This window comes from Ambystoma mexicanum, unplaced genomic scaffold, assembly GCF_040938575.1.
Source record: "Ambystoma mexicanum isolate Mex_15411 unplaced genomic scaffold, UKY_AmexF1_1 Mex_scaf46, whole genome shotgun sequence".
Lineage (NCBI taxonomy): Eukaryota > Metazoa > Chordata > Amphibia > Caudata > Ambystomatidae > Ambystoma > Ambystoma mexicanum.
The window spans coordinates 801,820-823,102 of NW_027182462.1; the positions used below are offsets into that span (position 1 = coordinate 801,820).

The 21,283-nt window shown below is 43.5% G+C and overlaps 23 non-coding genes across 23 annotated transcripts; 6 read left to right on the forward strand and 17 right to left on the reverse strand.

Annotated features, from left to right (window-relative positions):
• Positions 1–244: 244 nt before the first annotated feature.
• TRNAI-UAU (transfer RNA isoleucine (anticodon UAU)) lies at positions 245–339 on the forward strand. The gene is made up of 2 exons: positions 245–282; positions 304–339. It is a non-coding gene; the product is annotated as a tRNA-Ile (tRNA).
• Positions 340–1,827: 1,488 nt separating this feature from the next.
• Positions 1,828–1,899, reverse strand: TRNAT-CGU (transfer RNA threonine (anticodon CGU)). Its single transcript has one exon. It is a non-coding gene; the product is annotated as a tRNA-Thr (tRNA).
• Positions 1,900–2,445: 546 nt separating this feature from the next.
• Positions 2,446–2,527, reverse strand: TRNAS-GCU (transfer RNA serine (anticodon GCU)). The gene has a single exon. It is a non-coding gene; the product is annotated as a tRNA-Ser (tRNA).
• Positions 2,528–3,214: 687 nt separating this feature from the next.
• TRNAT-UGU (transfer RNA threonine (anticodon UGU)) lies at positions 3,215–3,286 on the reverse strand. The gene has a single exon. It is a non-coding gene; the product is annotated as a tRNA-Thr (tRNA).
• Positions 3,287–3,751: 465 nt separating this feature from the next.
• Positions 3,752–3,828, reverse strand: TRNAS-GCU (transfer RNA serine (anticodon GCU)). The gene has a single exon. It is a non-coding gene; the product is annotated as a tRNA-Ser (tRNA).
• Positions 3,829–4,308: 480 nt separating this feature from the next.
• Positions 4,309–4,403, forward strand: TRNAI-UAU (transfer RNA isoleucine (anticodon UAU)). The gene is made up of 2 exons: positions 4,309–4,346; positions 4,368–4,403. It is a non-coding gene; the product is annotated as a tRNA-Ile (tRNA).
• A 1,488-nt stretch (positions 4,404–5,891) lies between these two features.
• TRNAT-CGU (transfer RNA threonine (anticodon CGU)) lies at positions 5,892–5,963 on the reverse strand. The gene has a single exon. It is a non-coding gene; the product is annotated as a tRNA-Thr (tRNA).
• Positions 5,964–6,509: 546 nt separating this feature from the next.
• Positions 6,510–6,591, reverse strand: TRNAS-GCU (transfer RNA serine (anticodon GCU)). The gene has a single exon. It is a non-coding gene; the product is annotated as a tRNA-Ser (tRNA).
• A 688-nt stretch (positions 6,592–7,279) lies between these two features.
• TRNAT-UGU (transfer RNA threonine (anticodon UGU)) lies at positions 7,280–7,351 on the reverse strand. The gene has a single exon. It is a non-coding gene; the product is annotated as a tRNA-Thr (tRNA).
• A 465-nt stretch (positions 7,352–7,816) lies between these two features.
• On the reverse strand, positions 7,817–7,893 carry TRNAS-GCU (transfer RNA serine (anticodon GCU)). Its single transcript has one exon. It is a non-coding gene; the product is annotated as a tRNA-Ser (tRNA).
• Positions 7,894–8,373: 480 nt separating this feature from the next.
• TRNAI-UAU (transfer RNA isoleucine (anticodon UAU)) lies at positions 8,374–8,468 on the forward strand. The gene is made up of 2 exons: positions 8,374–8,411; positions 8,433–8,468. It is a non-coding gene; the product is annotated as a tRNA-Ile (tRNA).
• Positions 8,469–9,956: 1,488 nt separating this feature from the next.
• On the reverse strand, positions 9,957–10,028 carry TRNAT-CGU (transfer RNA threonine (anticodon CGU)). Its single transcript has one exon. It is a non-coding gene; the product is annotated as a tRNA-Thr (tRNA).
• A 546-nt stretch (positions 10,029–10,574) lies between these two features.
• TRNAS-GCU (transfer RNA serine (anticodon GCU)) lies at positions 10,575–10,656 on the reverse strand. Its single transcript has one exon. It is a non-coding gene; the product is annotated as a tRNA-Ser (tRNA).
• Positions 10,657–11,343: 687 nt separating this feature from the next.
• On the reverse strand, positions 11,344–11,415 carry TRNAT-UGU (transfer RNA threonine (anticodon UGU)). The gene has a single exon. It is a non-coding gene; the product is annotated as a tRNA-Thr (tRNA).
• Positions 11,416–12,437: 1,022 nt separating this feature from the next.
• Positions 12,438–12,532, forward strand: TRNAI-UAU (transfer RNA isoleucine (anticodon UAU)). Its single transcript has 2 exons — positions 12,438–12,475; positions 12,497–12,532. It is a non-coding gene; the product is annotated as a tRNA-Ile (tRNA).
• Positions 12,533–14,022: 1,490 nt separating this feature from the next.
• On the reverse strand, positions 14,023–14,094 carry TRNAT-CGU (transfer RNA threonine (anticodon CGU)). The gene has a single exon. It is a non-coding gene; the product is annotated as a tRNA-Thr (tRNA).
• A 546-nt stretch (positions 14,095–14,640) lies between these two features.
• TRNAS-GCU (transfer RNA serine (anticodon GCU)) lies at positions 14,641–14,722 on the reverse strand. The gene has a single exon. It is a non-coding gene; the product is annotated as a tRNA-Ser (tRNA).
• A 687-nt stretch (positions 14,723–15,409) lies between these two features.
• TRNAT-UGU (transfer RNA threonine (anticodon UGU)) lies at positions 15,410–15,481 on the reverse strand. The gene has a single exon. It is a non-coding gene; the product is annotated as a tRNA-Thr (tRNA).
• A 1,022-nt stretch (positions 15,482–16,503) lies between these two features.
• On the forward strand, positions 16,504–16,598 carry TRNAI-UAU (transfer RNA isoleucine (anticodon UAU)). The gene is made up of 2 exons: positions 16,504–16,541; positions 16,563–16,598. It is a non-coding gene; the product is annotated as a tRNA-Ile (tRNA).
• A 1,488-nt stretch (positions 16,599–18,086) lies between these two features.
• Positions 18,087–18,158, reverse strand: TRNAT-CGU (transfer RNA threonine (anticodon CGU)). Its single transcript has one exon. It is a non-coding gene; the product is annotated as a tRNA-Thr (tRNA).
• Positions 18,159–18,704: 546 nt separating this feature from the next.
• On the reverse strand, positions 18,705–18,786 carry TRNAS-GCU (transfer RNA serine (anticodon GCU)). The gene has a single exon. It is a non-coding gene; the product is annotated as a tRNA-Ser (tRNA).
• A 687-nt stretch (positions 18,787–19,473) lies between these two features.
• TRNAT-UGU (transfer RNA threonine (anticodon UGU)) lies at positions 19,474–19,545 on the reverse strand. The gene has a single exon. It is a non-coding gene; the product is annotated as a tRNA-Thr (tRNA).
• Positions 19,546–20,567: 1,022 nt separating this feature from the next.
• On the forward strand, positions 20,568–20,662 carry TRNAI-UAU (transfer RNA isoleucine (anticodon UAU)). Its single transcript has 2 exons — positions 20,568–20,605; positions 20,627–20,662. It is a non-coding gene; the product is annotated as a tRNA-Ile (tRNA).
• Positions 20,663–21,283: the final 621 nt, after the last annotated feature.

Sequence of the window (21,283 nt, forward strand, 5' to 3'; positions counted from 1 at the left end):
CCAGTGGCACTGCCTGCAGCATGACAAAAATGTAGAAGGGACATTTGACTGCACCATTGGCTGAACATCAGTGGCAAAGTGTATATCAGGCTAAAAGGTAAGCTCCAGTGGCACAATATGGGCACTACAAGGCACCCATAATTTGGTGTCAGCTAAAAAGACAATGCCAGAGCTTGTGGGTGCTTTTGTACACTTGTGTGTGTGTTTGTGGGTGTAGTTTCATGTCGAAAACCAAAACACAGCAGCTCCAGTGGCGCAATCGGTTAGCGCGCGGTACTTATACAGCAGTACATGCAGTGAGCAATGCCGAGGTTGTGAGTTCAAGCCTCACCTGGAGCAACTTTGGAACTTTTTACTAATTCACCTCAAAACTGAATTATTGAACCAATAAATGTTCTGGACATTTTTTGGTTCACCTCAAGGTTTCCTTGATTGTTAGTTAATGTTGTATGACAGCTCCTCTGCCTTTTAGACATGGAATACTCATTGCAAGTTATTTATGGGGTGTTTGCGCTTTAAATACAGCTACGGAGGGTTTTTGAAAATAGAACAGAAAATAAAAAATGTCAACTGTTATTATACTCCATTTTCTGCTGAGCACCACTTACGGAAGACATTTGTAAAGGTAGAAAAAGGGTTACTGGAGTAGGATCCAGGAGACAATATCAACTTACAAAGAATAATGTTGTCTATTTACTGCATTATCGCCTTTGAAGCAAACCTCTGAGAATAAATACCCTTTCACTAATCAGGCAGTCACTTTGATAAAATCAAGCAGAACAAGGATGCTGATAGGAACTCGCCTCATTTGCATATGGGCTAGGGCTTCTGGGAGCCATGAGAATTAGGAGTTGAAGGTTTTGCAGATCGAGATTGCTAAAGGGCTGGGCATTTGCACAGACCTCTCCATGCCTGATTGGTGCCGAAGGTTAGTTGCAAGTGGTCCCCTGCTCACCCTACCTTACACAGGGCCATGCCCAGTTAGGCCCCTCAGGGCTAGGCCCGGCAGGGCTAAGCCCGGCGTTCGTCAGGCGAAGTGCCTGGACCCCTGCTCATCATACCTCAGAATCTGGTCTAGCTATTGCAGACATGGGGAATGGTGCTTATATCCCATTGACAGCGCCCACAAGCTGCATACTAATAGCCAATGATGTGTGAATGCGGTCAGGGTAGCAGACATATAGAACAATTGGGTGGGTTCGCTTCCGAACTGGATGCACAGGAGCAGGAGAGAATGGCTGTTGGCGATGTATGCAACTTGCTCTGCGTGAACACATCTACCGACCCCTTCCCCTACACACACGGGCACATACACACACACACACACACATAGCCATTGGAGCTATGCAGAGCTAATCAGAAAGATTGGTAATCATTAGAACATGAAAGATATGTGTTCATTTTTTATTAAACTTGTGGACTCCCGCAGAAACGGAGGGACTCACATCTCTAATTGAGGCTTGCTTACCTCTATACAAATGTGTTTGCTGGCTGTCTTTCTTCAACTGGTATGTGCGGTTGTGTCTGTCTTTGTCTTTCAACACGCCTGGCACGTTTACATTATCAAAGAGATGATTGTATGGAGATGGGGAACACCCCTCCGTTGCATTGTGAACTTGAACAGTCTTTTCACCAAAGCAGCTACATGCGACATTGCAAGGTTTTTGTCAGTCTTTGCCTGAAAACATTAGGCCTTCCTCTCGAACTCTATTTCACTCCTTCTGTGGAAGACTTCAATTATGAGGATGCATCCCGTCATAAAAGGTTCTCTGTAGATGGTGCAACTCTGGCTTCTCTTCCCCGTGCTTTTTGAAAATAATCCGCCCGAGGCCCTGATGAGGTTTGAACTCATGACCCCTGGTTTACGAGACCAGTGCTCTGCCACTGAGCTACAAGGCCACCTGCTGCTTGCTCACAGCCAACAACAGAAAGTGCAAAGAAACCATGGGTTTTACCTAGGTAGATCTCCAGGTATATGAATTTCTGGTTGTGTAAAAATGGCTGTATATCTCTGCATGTGTTCAGTACGTCATCATACATCTGATTTGCGAAAGCGTGTGTGCTTATGTTGGTGATACATTGTCGGTATGCGTTTGAGTATGTACTTTTACGGGTATGTATGTATTGAGTACAATGCTGAACAGGTTCATGAGTTTAGATAGCAGGTCAGAATGATGGCAAAAGGAACATGTAAAAGGCAGACAACTAAAAGAAAAAAGAATTTGGGATGTAAGCTTGGGAGTTTACTAACTGCGCTGATTTTGGCTCCTATAATAGTAAAGAATGGAAACCTACGAGGAAAGTCTTTGACTAATTTCATTCTCCGCCTGCACCAATGAACTTATTTTTACATCTCTATTTCCATATCTGTACTCATTCCTGTCTTTCACAGGGAGGTTGAAAGACTTTGGTCTATGTTTAAATGCAGACTATAAAGAAAAAATACGACAAAGGTGGGATTCGAACCCACGCGTGCAGAGCACAATGGATTAGCAGTCCATCGCCTTAACCACTCGGCCACCTGGTCTGTTTGGGAACGGTGCTCGAGTCCCATGCTTAAAGAAGAGATAAAACAATGGTGGTGCAAAGTCAGTGAAAAATAGATCATGTTTGTCATAATAGAAACAAGATCGTTGACTCGTTCTTCCTTACCCGGCCATTGATAGATAAACACATCAAGTTGAAGTTCAGAAAAATATAACAAGAGCTCCTGGAGGGTTCACAACACTAATCCAGAGGAAGGTGCTTGAGCTTCCGTATGGCACACCATTAGTAGTAAAACCAGCATAACGCAAGCTCCAGTTTCCCAGTGTTTGGCATCATTCAACGTTTCCAGCCAAGATCAAAGTTCAGATGCTGCTGCTTCCTGTGATGTCATTGAATTTAAATAGTGAGTGATGGCAATAACCCTTTTCCAATTAAATTTTGCCACATCAACGTCCCTGAAAATAGAGAAAGGCGTGCAACCCAGAACCGCTGTACTGTTCAATAGAGTAAGGGCTTCACCGTGATCATCTGCATCTGTCATCACAAGATTATCAAGGTCTTTTTCTTGAAGAAATTAGGTCCAGAAAGCCGACCTTCCCCACAGACTATTCAGACACCTTGCGCTTGTGGCTTTGTTATAGGCCCGAATCCATTGGTAAAAGGTTGCACAGGTACAATGTGCAATATCAGTTCCTATTCAACAATGTTCAAGAAAATTACCATTTGGAGGCCCTGATGAGGATCGAACTCACGACCCCTGGTTTACAAGACCAGTGCTCTGCCACTGAGCTACAGAGCCCCTCAGGTTACGAAGCATAACAGCAACACAACGAGCACACAACATGATGTTTACTGGGTAGACATATTTGAAGGGTGTGTGAGAATGTATGTATATGATTGTGATTTGACCTGTTTTTTTCTGGCCGATTTTTTGAGGAGCAGCTAATTTGTGCGTATTCCGTGCAATTTTAGGGTGACTAATGAGGAGATGTGATGCGTGAAAGTTGAAAAAAACATGTACATGGCAGCAGAGAGACAATATGGATATTACCTTTGCTTTTTTAAATTTCTATCCGGATTCTGGCTCAAAGGGTAGTCAAGCACAGCAGATTGCATTCCTGCCAGTAACACGACAACCTTGTTTGTGTCCTTCTTAATCAACTAACATGCATATTTTCACTTGTGTCTGTATGTTCTTTGAAAGCCAATGGCAATGGTGCTTAGAGCAATGCAGATGTTTAAAAAAGATTTCAAAAGTTAAAATCGACAAAGGTGGGATTCGAAACCACGCGTGTACAGTAGATTAGCAGTCCATCGCCTTAACCACTCGGCCACCTCGTCTACAGGGATTATGTTAGGCATTCAAGTCTTTACAGGTAATAACACAAACATCTTCAAAATAGAACCACAATGCGTTCCTTGTTGAGGTACATCCAGCCGTTTGCAGGAAAACTGCCTCACTTGCTGTTGAGAAAAATTCATCAAAGTCCTGGGGTGTTTATAGGCATCGCCAAGATGACATTGGGAGGTGTTTCAATTGACACGTGTTGAATATGAGGAAGAGCATCATGCTGGCTCCAGTGGCACTGCCTGCAGCATGACAAAAATGTAGAAGGGACATTTGACTGCACCATTGGCTGAACATCAGTGGCAAAGTGTATATCAGGCTAAAAGGTAAGCTCCAGTGGCACAATATGGGCACTACAAGGCACCCATAATTTGGTGTCAGCTAAAAAGACAATGCCAGAGCTTGTGGGTGCTTTTGTACACTTGTGTGTGTGTTTGTGGGTGTAGTTTCATGTCGAAAACCAAAACACAGCAGCTCCAGTGGCGCAATCGGTTAGCGCGCGGTACTTATACAGCAGTACATGCAGTGAGCAATGCCGAGGTTGTGAGTTCAAGCCTCACCTGGAGCAACTTTGGAACTTTTTACTAATTCACCTCAAAACTGAATTATTGAACCAATAAATGTTCTGGACATTTTTTGGTTCACCTCAAGGTTTCCTTGATTGTCAGTTAATGTTGTATGACAGCTCCTCTGCCTTTTAGACATGGAATACTCATTGCAAGTTATTTATGGGGTGTTTGCGCTTTAAATACAGCTACGGAGGGTTTTTGAAAATAGAACAGAAAATAAAAAATGTCAACTGTTATTATACTCCATTTTCTGCTGAGCACCACTTACGGAAGACATTTGTAAAGGTAGAAAAAGGGTTACTGGAGTAGGATCCAGGAGACAATATCAACTTACAAAGAATAATGTTGTCTATTTACTGCATTATCGCCTTTGAAGCAAACCTCTGAGAATAAATACCCTTTCACTAATCAGGCAGTCACTTTGATAAAATCAAGCAGAACAAGGATGCTGATAGGAACTCGCCTCATTTGCATATGGGCTAGGGCTTCTGGGAGCCATGAGAATTAGGAGTTGAAGGTTTTGCAGATCGAGATTGCTAAAGGGCTGGGCATTTGCACAGACCTCTCCATGCCTGATTGGTGCCGAAGGTTAGTTGCAAGTGGTCCCCTGCTCACCCTACCTTACACAGGGCCATGCCCAGTTAGGCCCCTCAGGGCTAGGCCCGGCAGGGCTAAGCCCGGCGTTCGTCAGGCGAAGTGCCTGGACCCCTGCTCATCATACCTCAGAATCTGGTCTAGCTATTGCAGACATGGGGAATGGTGCTTATATCCCATTGACAGCGCCCACAAGCTGCATACTAATAGCCAATGATGTGTGAATGCGGTCAGGGTAGCAGACATATAGAACAATTGGGTGGGTTCGCTTCCGAACTGGATGCACAGGAACAGGAGAGAATGGCTGTTGGCGATGTATGCAACTTGCTCTGCGTGAAGACATCTACCGACCCCTTCCCCTACACACACGGGCACATACACACACACACACACACATAGCCATTGGAGCTATGCAGAGCTAATCAGAAAGATTGGTAATCATTAGAACATGAAAGATATGTGTTCATTTTTTATTAAACTTGTGGACTCCCGCAGAAACGGAGGGACTCACATCTCTAATTGAGGCTTGCTTACCTCTATACAAATGTGTTTGCTGGCTGTCTTTCTTCAACTGGTATGTGCGGTTGTGTCTGTCTTTGTCTTTCAACACGCCTGGCACGTTTACATTATCAAAGAGATGATTGTATGGAGATGGGGAACACCCCTCCGTTGCATTGTGAACTTGAACAGTCTTTTCACCAAAGCAGCTACATGCGACATTGCAAGGTTTTTGTCAGTCTTTGCCTGAAAACATTAGGCCTTCCTCTCGAACTCTATTTCACTCCTTCTGTGGAAGACTTCAATTATGAGGATGCATCCCGTCATAAAAGGTTCTCTGTAGATGGTGCAACTCTGGCTTCTCTTCCCCGTGCTTTTTGAAAATAATCCGCCCGAGGCCCTGATGAGGTTTGAACTCATGACCCCTGGTTTACGAGACCAGTGCTCTGCCACTGAGCTACAAGGCCACCTGCTGCTTGCTCACAGCCAACAACAGAAAGTGCAAAGAAACCATGGGTTTTACCTAGGTAGATCTCCAGGTATATGAATTTCTGGTTGTGTAAAAATGGCTGTATATCTCTGCATGTGTTCAGTACGTCATCATACATCTGATTTGCGAAAGCGTGTGTGCTTATGTTGGTGATACATTGTCGGTATGCGTTTGAGTATGTACTTTTACGGGTATGTATGTATTGAGTACAATGCTGAACAGGTTCATGAGTTTAGATAGCAGGTCAGAATGATGGCAAAAGGAACATGTAAAAGGCAGACAACGAAAAGAAAAAAGAATTTGGGATGTAAGCTTGGGAGTTTACTAACTGCGCTGATTTTGGCTCCTATAATAGTAAAGAATGGAAACCTACGAGGAAAGTCTTTGACTAATTTCATTCTCCGCCTGCACCAATGAACTTATTTTTACATCTCTATTTCCATATCTGTACTCATTCCTGTCTTTCACAGGGAGGTTGAAAGACTTTGCTCTATGTTTAAATGCAGACTATAAAGAAAAAATACGACGAAGGTGGGATTCGAACCCACGCGTGCAGAGCACAATGGATTAGCAGTCCATCGCCTTAACCACTCGGCCACCTCGTCTGTTTGGGAACGGTGCTCGAGTCCCATGCTTAAAGAAGAGATAAAACAATGGTGGTGCAAAGTCAGTGAAAAAATAGATCATGTTTGTCATAGTAGAAACAAGATCGTTGACTCGTTCTTCCTTACCCGGCCATTGATAGATAAACACATCAAGTTGAAGTTCAGAAAAATATAACAAGAGCTCCTGGAGGGTTCACAACACTAATCCAGAGGAAGGTGCTTGAGCTTCCGTATGGCACACCATTAGTAGTAAAACCAGCATAACGCAAGCTCCAGTTTCCCAGTGTTTGGCATCATTCAACGTTTCCAGCCAAGATCAAAGTTCAGATGCTGCTGCTTCCTGTGATGTCATTGAATTTAAATAGTGAGTGATGGCAATAACCCTTTTCCAATTAAATTTTGCCACATCAACGTCCCTGAAAATAGAGAAAGGCGTGCAACCCAGAACCGCTGTACTGTTCAATAGAGTAAGGGCTTCACCGTGATCATCTGCATCTGTCATCACAAGATTATCAAGGTCTTTTTCTTGAAGAAATTAGGTCCAGAAAGCCGACCTTCCCCACAGACTATTCAGACACCTTGCGCTTGTGGCTTTGTTATAGGCCCGAATCCATTGGTAAAAGGTTGCACAGGTACAATGTGCAATATCAGTTCCTGTTCAACAATGTTCAAGAAAATTACCATTTGGAGGCCCTAATGAGGATCGAACTCACGACCCCTGGTTTACAAGACCAGTGCTCTGCCACTGAGCTACAGAGCCCCTCAGGTTACGACGCATAACAGCAACACAACGAGCACACAACATGATGTTTACTGGGTAGACATATTTGAAGGGTGTGTGAGAATGTATGTATATGATTGTGATTTGACCTGTTTTTTTCTGGCCGATTTTTTGAGGAGCAGCTAATTTGTGCGTATTCCGTGCAATTTTAGGGTGACTAATGAGGAGATGTGATGCGTGAAAGTTGAAAAAAACATGTACATGGCAGCAGAGAGACAATATGGATATTACCTTTGCTTTTTTAAATTTCTATCCGGATTCTGGCTCAAAGGGTAGTCAAGCACAGCAGATTGCATTCCTGCCAGTAACACGACAACCTTGTTTGTGTCCTTCTTAATCAACTAACATGCATATTTTCACTTTTGTCTGTATGTTCTTTGAAAGCCAATGGCAATGGTGCTTAGAGCAATGCAGATGTTTAAAAAAGATTTCAAAAGTTAAAATCGACAAAGGTGGGATTCGAAACCACGCGTGTACAGTAGATTAGCAGTCCATCGCCTTAACCACTCGGCCACCTCGTCTACAGGGATTATGTTAGGCATTCAAGTCTTTACAGGTAATAACACAAACATCTTCAAAATAGAACCACAATGCGTTCCTTGTTGAGGTACATCCAGCCGTTTGCAGGAAAACTGCCTCACTTGCTGTTGAGAAAAATTCATCAAAGTCCTGGGGTGTTTATAGGCATCGCCAAGATGACATTGGGAGGTGTTTCAATTGACACGTGTTGAATATGAGGAAGAGCATCATGCTGGCTCCAGTGGCACTGCCTGCAGCATGACAAAAATGTAGAAGGGACATTTGACTGCACCATTGGCTGAACATCAGTGGCAAAGTGTATATCAGGCTAAAAGGTAAGCTCCAGTGGCACAATATGGGCACTACAAGGCACCCATAATTTGGTGTCAGCTAAAAAGACAATGCCAGAGCTTGTGGGTGCTTTTGTACACTTGTGTGTGTGTTTGTGGGTGTAGTTTCATGTTGAAAACCAAAACACAGCAGCTCCAGTGGCGCAATCTGTTAGCGCGCGGTACTTATACAGCAGTACATGCAGTGAGCAATGCCGAGGTTGTGAGTTCAAGCCTCACCTGGAGCAACTTTGGAACTTTTTACTAATTCACCTCAAAACTGAATTATTGAACCAATAAATGTTCTGGACATTTTTTGGTTCACCTCAAGGTTTCCTTGATTGTCAGTTAATGTTGTATGACAGCTCCTCTGCCTTTTAGACATGGAATACTCATTGCAAGTTATTTATGGGGTGTTTGCGCTTTAAATACAGCTACGGAGGGTTTTTGAAAATAGAACAGAAAATAAAAAATGTCAACTGTTATTATACTCCATTTTCTGCTGAGCACCACTTACGGAAGACATTTGTAAAGGTAGAAAAAGGGTTACTGGAGTAGGATCCAGGAGACAATATCAACTTACAAAGAATAATGTTGTCTATTTACTGCATTATCGCCTTTGAAGCAAACCTCTGAGAATAAATACCCTTTCACTAATCAGGCAGTCACTTTGATAAAATCAAGCAGAACAAGGATGCTGATAGGAACTCGCCTCATTTGCATATGGGCTAGGGCTTCTGGGAGCCATGAGAATTAGGAGTTGAAGGTTTTGCAGATCGAGATTGCTAAAGGGCTGGGCATTTGCACAGACCTCTCCATGCCTGATTGGTGCCGAAGGTTAGTTGCAAGTGGTCCCCTGCTCACCCTACCTTACACAGGGCCATGCCCAGTTAGGCCCCTCAGGGCTAGGCCCGGCAGGGCTAAGCCCGGCGTTTGTCAGGCGAAGTGCCTGGACCCCTGCTCATCATACCTCAGAATCTGGTCTAGCTATTGCAGACATGGGGAATGGTGCTTATATCCCATTGACAGCGCCCACAAGCTGCATACTAATAGCCAATGATGTGTGAATGCGGTCAGGGTAGCAGACATATAGAACAATTGGGTGGGTTCGCTTCCGAACTGGATGCACAGGAGCAGGAGAGAATGGCTGTTGGCGATGTATGCAACTTGCTCTGCGTGAACACATCTACCGACCCCTTCCCCTACACACACGGGCACATACACACACACACACACACATAGCCATTGGAGCTATGCAGAGCTAATCAGAAAGATTGGTAATCATTAGAACATGAAAGATATGTGTTCATTTTTTATTAAACTTGTGGACTCCCGCAGAAACGGAGGGACTCACATCTCTAATTGAGGCTTGCTTACCTCTATACAAATGTGTTTGCTGGCTGTCTTTCTTCAACTGGTATGTGCGGTTGTGTCTGTCTTTGTCTTTCAACACGCCTGGCACGTTTACATTATCAAAGAGATGATTGTATGGAGATGGGGAACACCCCTCCGTTGCATTGTGAACTTGAACAGTCTTTTCACCAAAGCAGCTACATGCGACATTGCAAGGTTTTTGTCAGTCTTTGCCTGAAAACATTAGGCCTTCCTCTCGAACTCTATTTCACTCCTTCTGTGGAAGACTTCAATTATGAGGATGCATCCCGTCATAAAAGGTTCTCTGTAGATGGTGCAACTCTGGCTTCTCTTCCCCGTGCTTTTTGAAAATAATCCGCCCGAGGCCCTGATGAGGTTTGAACTCATGACCCCTGGTTTACGAGACCAGTGCTCTGCCACTGAGCTACAAGGCCACCTGCTGCTTGCTCACAGCCAACAACAGAAAGTGCAAAGAAACCATGGGTTTTACCTAGGTAGATCTCCAGGTATATGAATTTCTGGTTGTGTAAAAATGGCTGTATATCTCTGCATGTGTTCAGTACGTCATCATACATCTGATTTGCGAAAGCGTGTGTGCTTATGTTGGTGATACATTGTCGGTATGCGTTTGAGTATGTACTTTTACGGGTATGTATGTATTGAGTAGGATGCTGAACAAGTTCATGAGTTTAGATAGCAGGTCAGAATGATGGCAAAAGGAACATGTAAAAGGCAGACAACTAAAAGAAAAAAGAATTTGGGATGTAAGCTTGGGAGTTTACTAACTGCGCTGATTTTGGCTCCTATAATAGTAAAGAATGGAAACCTACGAGGAAAGTCTTTGACTAATTTCATTCTCCGCCTGCACCAATGAACTTATTTTTACATCTCTATTTCCATATCTGTACTCATTCCTGTCTTTCACAGGGAGGTTGAAAGACTTTGGTCTATGTTTAAATGCAGACTATAAAGAAAAAATACGACGAAGGTGGGATTCGAACCCACGCGTGCAGAGCACAATGGATTAGCAGTCCATCGCCTTAACCACTCGGCCACCTCGTCTGTTTGGGAACGGTGCTCGAATCCCATGCTTAAAGAAGAGATAAAACAATGGTGGTGCAAAGTCAGTGAAAAATAGATCATGTTTGTCATAATAGAAACAAGATCGTTGACTCGTTCTTCCTTACCCGGCCATTGATAGATAAACACATCAAGTTGAAGTTCAGAAAAATATAACAAGAGCTCCTGGAGGGTTCACAACACTAATCCAGAGGAAGGTGCTTGAGCTTCCATATGGCACACCATTAGTAGTAAAACCAGCATAACGCAAGCTCCAGTTTCCCAGTGTTTGGCATCATTCAACGTTTCCAGCCAAGATCAAAGTTCAGATGCTGCTGCTTCCTGTGATGTCATTGAATTTAAATAGTGAGTGATGGCAATAACCCTTTTCCAATTAAATTTTGCCACATCAACGTCCCTGAAAATAGAGAAAGGCGTGCAACCCAGAACCGCTGTACTGTTCAATAGAGTAAGGGCTTCACCGTGATCATCTGCATCTGTCATCACAAAATTATCAAGGTCTTTTTCTTGAAGAAATTAGGTCCAGAAAGCCGACCTTCCCCACAGACTATTCAGACACCTTGCGCTTGTGGCTTTGTTATAGGCCCGAATCCATTGGTAAAAGGTTGCACAGGTACAATGTGCAATATCAGTTCCTATTCAACAATGTTCAAGAAAATTACCATTTGGAGGCCCTGATGAGGATCGAACTCACGACTCCTGGTTTACAAGACCAGTGCTCTGCCACTGAGCTACAGAGCCCCTCAGGTTACGACGCATAACAGCAACACAACGAGCACACAACATGATGTTTACTGGGTAGACATATTTGAAGGGTGTGTGAGAATGTATGTATATGATTGTGATTTGACCTGTTTTTTTCTGGCCGATTTTTTGAGGAGCAGCTAATTTGTGCGTATTCCGTGCAATTTTAGGGTGACTAATGAGGAGATGTGATGCGTGAAAGTTGAAAAAAACATGTACATGGCAGCAGAGAGACAATATGGATATTACCTTTGCTTTTTTAAATTTCTATCCGGATTCTGGCTCAAAGGGTAGTCAAGCACAGCAGATTGCATTCCTGCCAGTAACACGACAACCTTGTTTGTGTCCTTCTTAATCAACTAACATGCATATTTTCACTTTTGTCTGTATGTTCTTTGAAAGCCAATGGCAATGGTGCTTAGAGCAATGCAGATGTTTAAAAAAGATTTCAAAAGTTAAAATCGACAAAGGTGGGATTCGAAACCACGCGTGTACAGCAGATTAGCAGTCCATCGCCTTAACCACTCGGCCACCTCGTCTACAGGGATTATGTTAGGCATTCAAGTCTTTACAGGTAATAACACAAACATCTTCAAAATAGAACCACAATGCGCTGCTTGTTGAGGTACATCCAGCCGTTTGCAGGAAAACTGCCTCACTTGCTGTTGAGAAAAATTCATCAAAGTCCTGGGGTGTTTATAGGCATCGCCAAGATGACATTGGGAGGTGTTTCAATTGACACGTGTTGAATATGAGGAAGAGCATCATGCTGGCTCCAGTGGCACTGCCTGCAGCATGACAAAAATGTAGAAGGGACATTTGACTGCACCATTGGCTGAACATCAGTGGCAAAGTGTATATCAGGCTAAAAGGTAAGCTCCAGTGGCACAATATGGGCACTACAAGGCACCCATAATTTGGTGTCAGCTAAAAAGACAATGCCAGAGCTTGTGGGTGCTTTTGTACACTTGTGTGTGTGTTTGTGGGTGTAGTTTCATGTCGAAAACCAAAACACAGCAGCTCCAGTGGCGCAATCGGTTAGCGCGCGGTACTTATACAGCAGTACATGCAGTGAGCAATGCCGAGGTTGTGAGTTCAAGCCTCACCTGGAGCAACTTTGGAACTTTTTACTAATTCACCTCAAAACTGAATTATTGAACCAATAAATGTTCTGGACATTTTTTGGTTCACCTCAAGGTTTCCTTGATTGTCAGTTAATGTTGTATGACAGCTCCTCTGCCTTTTAGACATGGAATACTCATTGCAAGTTATTTATGGGGTGTTTGCGCTTTAAATACAGCTACGGAGGGTTTTTGAAAATAGAACAGAAAATAAAAAATGTCAACTGTTATTATACTCCATTTTCTGCTGAGCACCACTTACGGAAGACATTTGTAAAGGTAGAAAAAGGGTTACTGGAGTAGGATCCAGGAGACAATATCAACTTACAAAGAATAATGTTGTCTATTTACTGCATTATCGCCTTTGAAGCAAACCTCTGAGAATAAATACCCTTTCACTAATCAGGCAGTCACTTTGATAAAATCAAGCAGAACAAGGATGCTGATAGGAACTCGCCTCATTTGCATATGGGCTAGGGCTTCTGGGAGCCATGAGAATTAGGAGTTGAAGGTTTTGCAGATCGAGATTGCTAAAGGGCTGGGCATTTGCACAGACCTCTCCATGCCTGATTGGTGCCGAAGGTTAGTTGCAAGTGGTCCCCTGCTCACCCTACCTTACACAGGGCCATGCCCAGTTAGGCCCCTCAGGGCTAGGCCCGGCAGGGCTAAGCCCGGCGTTCGTCAGGCGAAGTGCCTGGACCCCTGCTCATCATACCTCAGAATCTGGTCTAGCTATTGCAGACATGGGGAATGGTGCTTATATCCCATTGACAGCGCCCACAAGCTGCATACTAATAGCCAATTATGTGTGAATGCGGTCAGGGTAGCAGACATATAGAACAATTGGGTGGGTTCGCTTCCGAACTGGATGCACAGGAGCAGGAGAGAATGGCTGTTGGCGATGTATGCAACTTGCTCTGCGTGAACACATCTACCGACCCCTTCCCCTACACACACGGGCACATACACACACACACACACACACATAGCCATTGGAGCTATGCAGAGCTAATCAGAAAGATTGGTAATCATTAGAACATGAAAGATATGTGTTCATTTTTTATTAAACTTGTGGACTCCCGCAGAAACGGAGGGACTCACATCTCTAATTGAGGCTTGCTTACCTCTATACAAATGTGTTTGCTGGCTGTCTTTCTTCAACTGGTATGTGCGGTTGTGTCTGTCTTTGTCTTTCAACACGCCTGGCACGTTTACATTATCAAAGAGATGATTGTATGGAGATGGGGAACACCCCTCCGTTGCATTGTGAACTTGAACAGTCTTTTCACCAAAGCAGCTACATGCGACATTGCAAGGTTTTTGTCAGTCTTTGCCTGAAAACATTAGGCCTTCCTCTCGAACTCTATTTCACTCCTTCTGTGGAAGACTTCAATTATGAGGATGCATCCCGTCATAAAAGGTTCTCTGTAGATGGTGCAACTCTGGCTTCTCTTCCCCGTGCTTTTTGAAAATAATCCGCCCGAGGCCCTGATGAGGTTTGAACTCATGACCCCTGGTTTACGAGACCAGTGCTCTGCCACTGAGCTACAAGGCCACCTGCTGCTTGCTCACAGCCAACAACAGAAAGTGCAAAGAAACCATGGGTTTTACCTAGGTAGATCTCCAGGTATATGAATTTCTGGTTGTGTAAAAATGGCTGTATATCTCTGCATGTGTTCAGTACGTCATCATACATCTGATTTGCGAAAGCGTGTGTGCTTATGTTGGTGATACATTGTCGGTATGCGTTTGAGTATGTACTTTTACGGGTATGTATGTATTGAGTAGGATGCTGAACAGGTTCATGAGTTTAGATAGCAGGTCAGAATGATGGCAAAAGGAACATGTAAAAGGCAGACAACTAAAAGAAAAAAGAATTTGGGATGTAAGCTTGGGAGTTTACTAACTGCGCTGATTTTGGCTCCTATAATAGTAAAGAATGGAAACCTACGAGGAAAGTCTTTGACTAATTTCATTCTCCGCCTGCACCAATGAACTTATTTTTACATCTCTATTTCCATATCTGTACTCATTCCTGTCTTTCACAGGGAGGTTGAAAGACTTTGGTCTATGTTTAAATGCAGACTATAAAGAAAAAATACGACGAAGGTGGGATTCGAACCCACGCGTGCAGAGCACAATGGATTAGCAGTCCATCGCCTTAACCACTCGGCCACCTCGTCTGTTTGGGAACGGTGCTCGAGTCCCATGCTTAAAGAAGAGATAAAACAATGGTGGTGCAAAGTCAGTGAAAAATAGATCATGTTTGTCATAGTAGAAACAAGATCGTTGACTCGTTCTTCCTTACCCGGCCATTGATAGATAAACACATCAAGTTGAAGTTCAGAAAAATATAACAAGAGCTCCTGGAGGGTTCACAACACTAATCCAGAGGAAGGTGCTTGAGCTTCCGTATGGCACACCATTAGTAGTAAAACCAGCATAACGCAAGCTCCAGTTTCCCAGTGTTTGGCATCATTCAACGTTTCCAGCCAAGATCAAAGTTCAGATGCTGCTGCTTCCTGTGATGTCATTGAATTTAAATAGTGAGTGATGGCAATAACCCTTTTCCAATTAAATTTTGCCACATCAACGTCCCTGAAAATAGAGAAAGGCGTGCAACCCAGAACCGCTGTACTGTTCAATAGAGTAAGGGCTTCACCGTGATCATCTGCATCTGTCATCACAAAATTATCAAGGTCTTTTTCTTGAAGAAATTAGGTCCAGAAAGCCGACCTTCCCCACAGACTATTCAGACACCTTGCGCTTGTGGCTTTGTTATAGGCCCGAATCCATTGGTAAAAGGTTGCACAGGTACAATGTGCAATATCAGTTCCTATTCAACAATGTTCAAGAAAATTACCATTTGGAGGCCCTGATGAGGATCGAACTCACGACTCCTGGTTTACAAGACCAGTGCTCTGCCACTGAGCTACAGAGCCCCTCAGGTTACAACGCATAACAGCAACACAACGAGCACACAACATGATGTTTACTGGGTAGACATATTTGAAGGGTGTGTGAGAATGTATGTATATGATTGTGATTTGACCTGTTTTTTTCTGGCCGATTTTTTGAGGAGCAGCTAATTTGTGCGTATTCCGTGCAATTTTAGGGTGACTAATGAGGAGATGTGATGCGTGAAAGTTGAAAAAAACATGTGCATGGCAGCAGAGAGACAATATGGATATTACCTTTGCTTTTTTAAATTTCTATCCGGATTCTGGCTCAAAGGGTAGTCAAGCACAGCAGATTGCATTCCTGCCAGTAACACGACAACCTTGTTTGTGTCCTTCTTAATCAACTAACATGCATATTTTCACTTTTGTCTGTATGTTCTTTGAAAGCCAATGGCAATGGTGCTTAGAGCAATGCAGATGTTTAAAAAAGATTTCAAAAGTTAAAATCGACAAAGGTGGGATTCGAAACCACGCGTGTACAGCAGATTAGCAGTCCATCGCCTTAACCACTCGGCCACCTCGTCTACAGGGATTATGTTAGGCATTCAAGTCTTTACAGGTAATAACACAAACATCTTCAAAATAGAACCACAATGCGCTGCTTGTTGAGGTACATCCAGCCGTTTGCAGGAAAACTGCCTCACTTGCTGTTGAGAAAAATTCATCAAAGTCCTGGGGTGTTTATAGGCATCGCCAAGATGACATTGGGAGGTGTTTCAATTGACACGTGTTGAATATGAGGAAGAGCATCATGCTGGCTCCAGTGGCACTGCCTGCAGCATGACAAAAATGTAGAAGGGACATTTGACTGCACCATTGGCTGAACATCAGTGGCAAAGTGTATATCAGGCTAAAAGGTAAGCTCCAGTGGCACAATATGGGCACTACAAGGCACCCATAATTTGGTGTCAGCTAAAAAGACAATGCCAGAGCTTGTGGGTGCTTTTGTACACTTGTGTGTGTGTTTGTGGGTGTAGTTTCATGTCGAAAACCAAAACACAGCAGCTCCAGTGGCGCAATCGGTTAGCGCGCGGTACTTATACAGCAGTACATGCAGTGAGCAATGCCGAGGTTGTGAGTTCAAGCCTCACCTGGAGCAACTTTGGAACTTTTTACTAATTCACCTCAAAACTGAATTATTGAACCAATAAATGTTCTGGACATTTTTTGGTTCACCTCAAGGTTTCCTTGATTGTCAGTTAATGTTGTATGACAGCTCCTCTGCCTTTTAGACATGGAATACTCATTGCAAGTTATTTATGGGGTGTTTGCGCTTTAAATACAGCTACGGAGGGTTTTTGAAAATAGAACAGAAAATAAAAAATGTCAACTGTTATTATACTCCATTTTCTGCTGAGCACCACTTACGGAAGACATTTGTAAAGGTAGAAAAAGGGTTACTGGAGTAGGATCCAGGAGACAATATCAACTTACAAAGAATAATGTTGTCTATTTACTGCATTATCGCCTTTGAAGCAAACCTCTGAGAATAAATACCCTTTCACTAATCAGGCAGTCACTTTGATAAAATCAAGCAGAACAAGGATGCTGATAGGAACTCGCCTCATTTGCATATGGGCTAGGGCTTCTGGGAGCCATGAGAATTAGGAGTTGAAGGTTTTGCAGATCGAGATTGCTAAAGGGCTGGGCATTTGCACAGACCTCTCCATGCCTGATTGGTGCCGAAGGTTAGTTGCAAGTGGTCCCCTGCTCACCCTACCTTACACAGGGCCATGCCCAGTTAGGCCCCTCAGGGCTAGGCCCGGCAGGGCTAAGCCCGGCGTTCGTCAGGCGAAGTGCCTGGACCCCTGCTCATCATACCTCAGAATCTGGTCTAGCTATTGCAGACATGGGGAATGGTGCTTATATCCCATTGACAGCGCCCACAAGCTGCATACTAATAGCCAATGATGTGTGAATGCGGTCAGGGTAGCAGACATATAGAACAATTGGGTGGGTTCGCTTCCGAACTGGATGCACAGGAGCAGGAGAGAATGGCTGTTGGCGATGTATGCAACTTGCTCTGCGTGAACACATCTACCGACCCCTTCCCCTACACACACGGGCACATACACACACACACACACACATAGCCATTGGAGCTATGCAGAGCTAATCAGAAAGATTGGTAATCATTAGAACATGAAAGATATGTGTTCATTTTTTATTAAACTTGTGGACTCCCGCAGAAACGGAGGGACTCACATCTCTAATTGAGGCTTGCTTACCTCTATACAAATGTGTTTGCTGGCTGTCTTTCTTCAACTGGTATGTGCGGTTGTGTCTGTCTTTGTCTTTCAACACGCCTGGCACGTTTACATTATCAAAGAGATGATTGTATGGAGATGGGGAACACCCCTCCGTTGCATTGTGAACTTGAACAGTCTTTTCACCAAAGCAGCTACATGCGACATTGCAAGGTTTTTGTCAGTCTTTGCCTGAAAACATTAGGCCTTCCTCTCGAACTCTATTTCACTCCTTCTGTGGAAGACTTCAATTATGAGGATGCATCCCGTCATAAAAGGTTCTCTGTAGATGGTGCAACTCTGGCTTCTCTTCCCCGTGCTTTTTGAAAATAATCCGCCCGAGGCCCTGATGAGGTTTGAACTCATGACCCCTGGTTTACGAGACCAGTGCTCTGCCACTGAGCTACAAGGCCACCTGCTGCTTGCTCACAGCCAACAACAGAAAGTGCAAAGAAACCATGGGTTTTACCTAGGTAGATCTCCAGGTATATGAATTTCTGGTTGTGTAAAAATGGCTGTATGTCTCTGCATGTGTTCAGTACGTCATCATACATCTGATTTGCGAAAGCGTGTGTGCTTATGTTGGTGATACATTGTCGGTATGCGTTTGAGTATGTACTTTTACGGGTATGTATGTATTGAGTAGGATGCTGAACAGGTTCATGAGTTTAGATAGCAGGTCAGAATGATGGCAAAAGGAACATGTAAAAGGCAGACAACTAAAAGAAAAAAGAATTTGGGATGTAAGCTTGGGAGTTTACTAACTGCGCTGATTTTGGCTCCTATAATAGTAAAGAATGGAAACCTACGAGGAAAGTCTTTGACTAATTTCATTCTCCGCCTGCACCAATGAACTTATTTTTACATCTCTATTTCCATATCTGTACTCATTCCTGTCTTTCACAGGGAGGTTGAAAGACTTTGGTCTATGTTTAAATGCAGACTATAAAGAAAAAATACGACGAAGGTGGGATTCGAACCCACGCGTGCAGAGCACAATGGATTAGCAGTCCATCGCCTTAACCACTCGGCCACCTCGTCTGTTTGGGAACGGTGCTCGAGTCCCATGCTTAAAGAAGAGATAAAACAATGGTGGTGCAAAGTCAGTGAAAAATAGATCATGTTTGTCATAGTAGAAACAAGATCGTTGACTCGTTCTTCCTTACCCGGCCATTGATAGATAAACACATCAAGTTGAAGTTCAGAAAAATATAACAAGAGCTCCTGGAGGGTTCACAACACTAATCCAGAGGAAGGTGCTTGAGCTTCCGTATGGCACACCATTAGTAGTAAAACCAGCATAACGCAAGCTCCAGTTTCCCAGTGTTTGGCATCATTCAACGTTTCCAGCCAAGATCAAAGTTCAGATGCTGCTGCTTCCTGTGATGTCATTGAATTTAAATAGTGAGTGATGGCAATAACCCTTTTCCAATTAAATTTTGCCACATCAACGTCCCTGAAAATAGAGAAAGGCGTGCAACCCAGAACCGCTGTACTGTTCAATAGAGTAAGGGCTTCACCGTGATCATCTGCATCTGTCATCACAAGATTATCAAGGTCTTTTTCTTGAAGAAATTAGGTCCAGAAAGCCGACCTTCCCCACAGACTATTCAGACACCTTGCGCTTGTGGCTTTGTTATAGGCCCGAATCCATTGGTAAAAGGTTGCACAGGTACAATGTGCAATATCAGTTCCTATTCAACAATGTTCAAGAAAATTACCATTTGGAGGCCCTGATGAGGATCGAACTCACGACCCCTGGTTTACAAGACCAGTGCTCTGCCACTGAGCTACAGAGCCCCTCAGGTTACGACGCATAACAGCAACACAACGAGCACACAACATGATGTTTACTGGGTAGACATATTTGAAGGGTGTGTGAGAATGTATGTATATGATTGTGATTTGACCTGTTTTTTTCTGGCCGATTTTTTGAGGAGCAGCTAATTTGTGCGTATTCCGTGCAATTTTAGGGTGACTAATGAGGAGATGCGATGCGTGAAAGTTGAAAAAAACATGTACATGGCAGCAGAGAGACAATATGGATATTACCTTTGCTTTTTTAAATTTCTATCCGGATTCTGGCTCAAAGGGTAGTCAAGCACAGCAGATTGCATTCCTGCCAGTAACACGACAACCTTGTTTGTGTCCTTCTTAATCAACTAACATGCATATTTTCACTTTTGTCTGTATGTTCTTTGAAAGCCAATGGCAATGGTGCTTAGAGCAATGCAGATGTTTAAAAAAGATTTCAAAAGTTAAAATCGACAAAGGTGGAATTCGAAACCACGCGTGTACAGTAGATTAGCAGTCCATCGCCTTAACCACTCGGCCACCTCGTCTACAGGGATTATGTTAGGCATTCAAGTCTTTACAGGTAATAACACAAACATCTTCAAAATAGAACCACAATGCGTTCCTTGTTGAGGTACATCCAGCCGTTTGCAGGAAAACTGCCTCACTTGCTGTTGAGAAAAATTCATCAAAGTCCTGGGGTGTTTATAGGCATCGCCAAGATGACATTGGGAGGTGTTTCAATTGACACGTGTTGAATATGAGGAAGAGCATCATGCTGGCTCCAGTGGCACTGCCTGCAGCATGACAAAAATGTAGAAGGGACATTTGACTGCACCATTGGCTGAACATCAGTGGCAAAGTGTATATCAGGCTAAAAGGTAAGCTCCAGTGGCACAATATGGGCACTACAAGGCACCCATAATTTGGTGTCAGCTAAAAAGACAATGCCAGAGCTTGTGGGTGCTTTTGTACACTTGTGTGTGTGTTTGTGGGTGTAGTTTCATGTCGAAAACCAAAACACAGCAGCTCCAGTGGCGCAATCGGTTAGCGCGCGGTACTTATACAGCAGTACATGCAGTGAGCAATGCCGAGGTTGTGAGTTCAAGCCTCACCTGGAGCAACTTTGGAACTTTTTACTAATTCACCTCAAAACTGAATTATTGAACCAATAAATGTTCTGGACATTTTTTGGTTCACCTCAAGGTTTCCTTGATTGTCAGTTAATGTTGTATGACAGCTCCTCTGCCTTTTAGACATGGAATACTCATTGCAAGTTATTTATGGGGTGTTTGCGCTTTAAATACAGCTACGGAGGGTTTTTGAAAATAGAACAGAAAATAAAAAATGTCAACTGTTATTATACTCCATTTTCTGCTGAGCACCACTTACGGAAGACATTTGTAAAGGTAGAAAAAGGGTTACTGGAGTAGGATCCAGGAGACAATATCAACTTACAAAGAATAATGTTGTCTATTTACTGCATTATCGCCTTTGAAGCAAACCTCTGAGAATAAATACCCTTCCACTAATCAGGCAGTCACTTTGATAAAATCAAGCAGAACAAGGATGCTGATAGGAACTCGCCTCATTTGCATATGGGCTAGGGCTTCTGGGAGCCATGAGAATTAGGAGTTGAAGGTTTTGCAGATCGAGATTGCTAAAGGGCTGGGCATTTGCACAGACCTCTCCATGCCTGATTGGTGCCGAAGGTTAGTTGCAAGTGGTCCCCTGCTCACCCTAC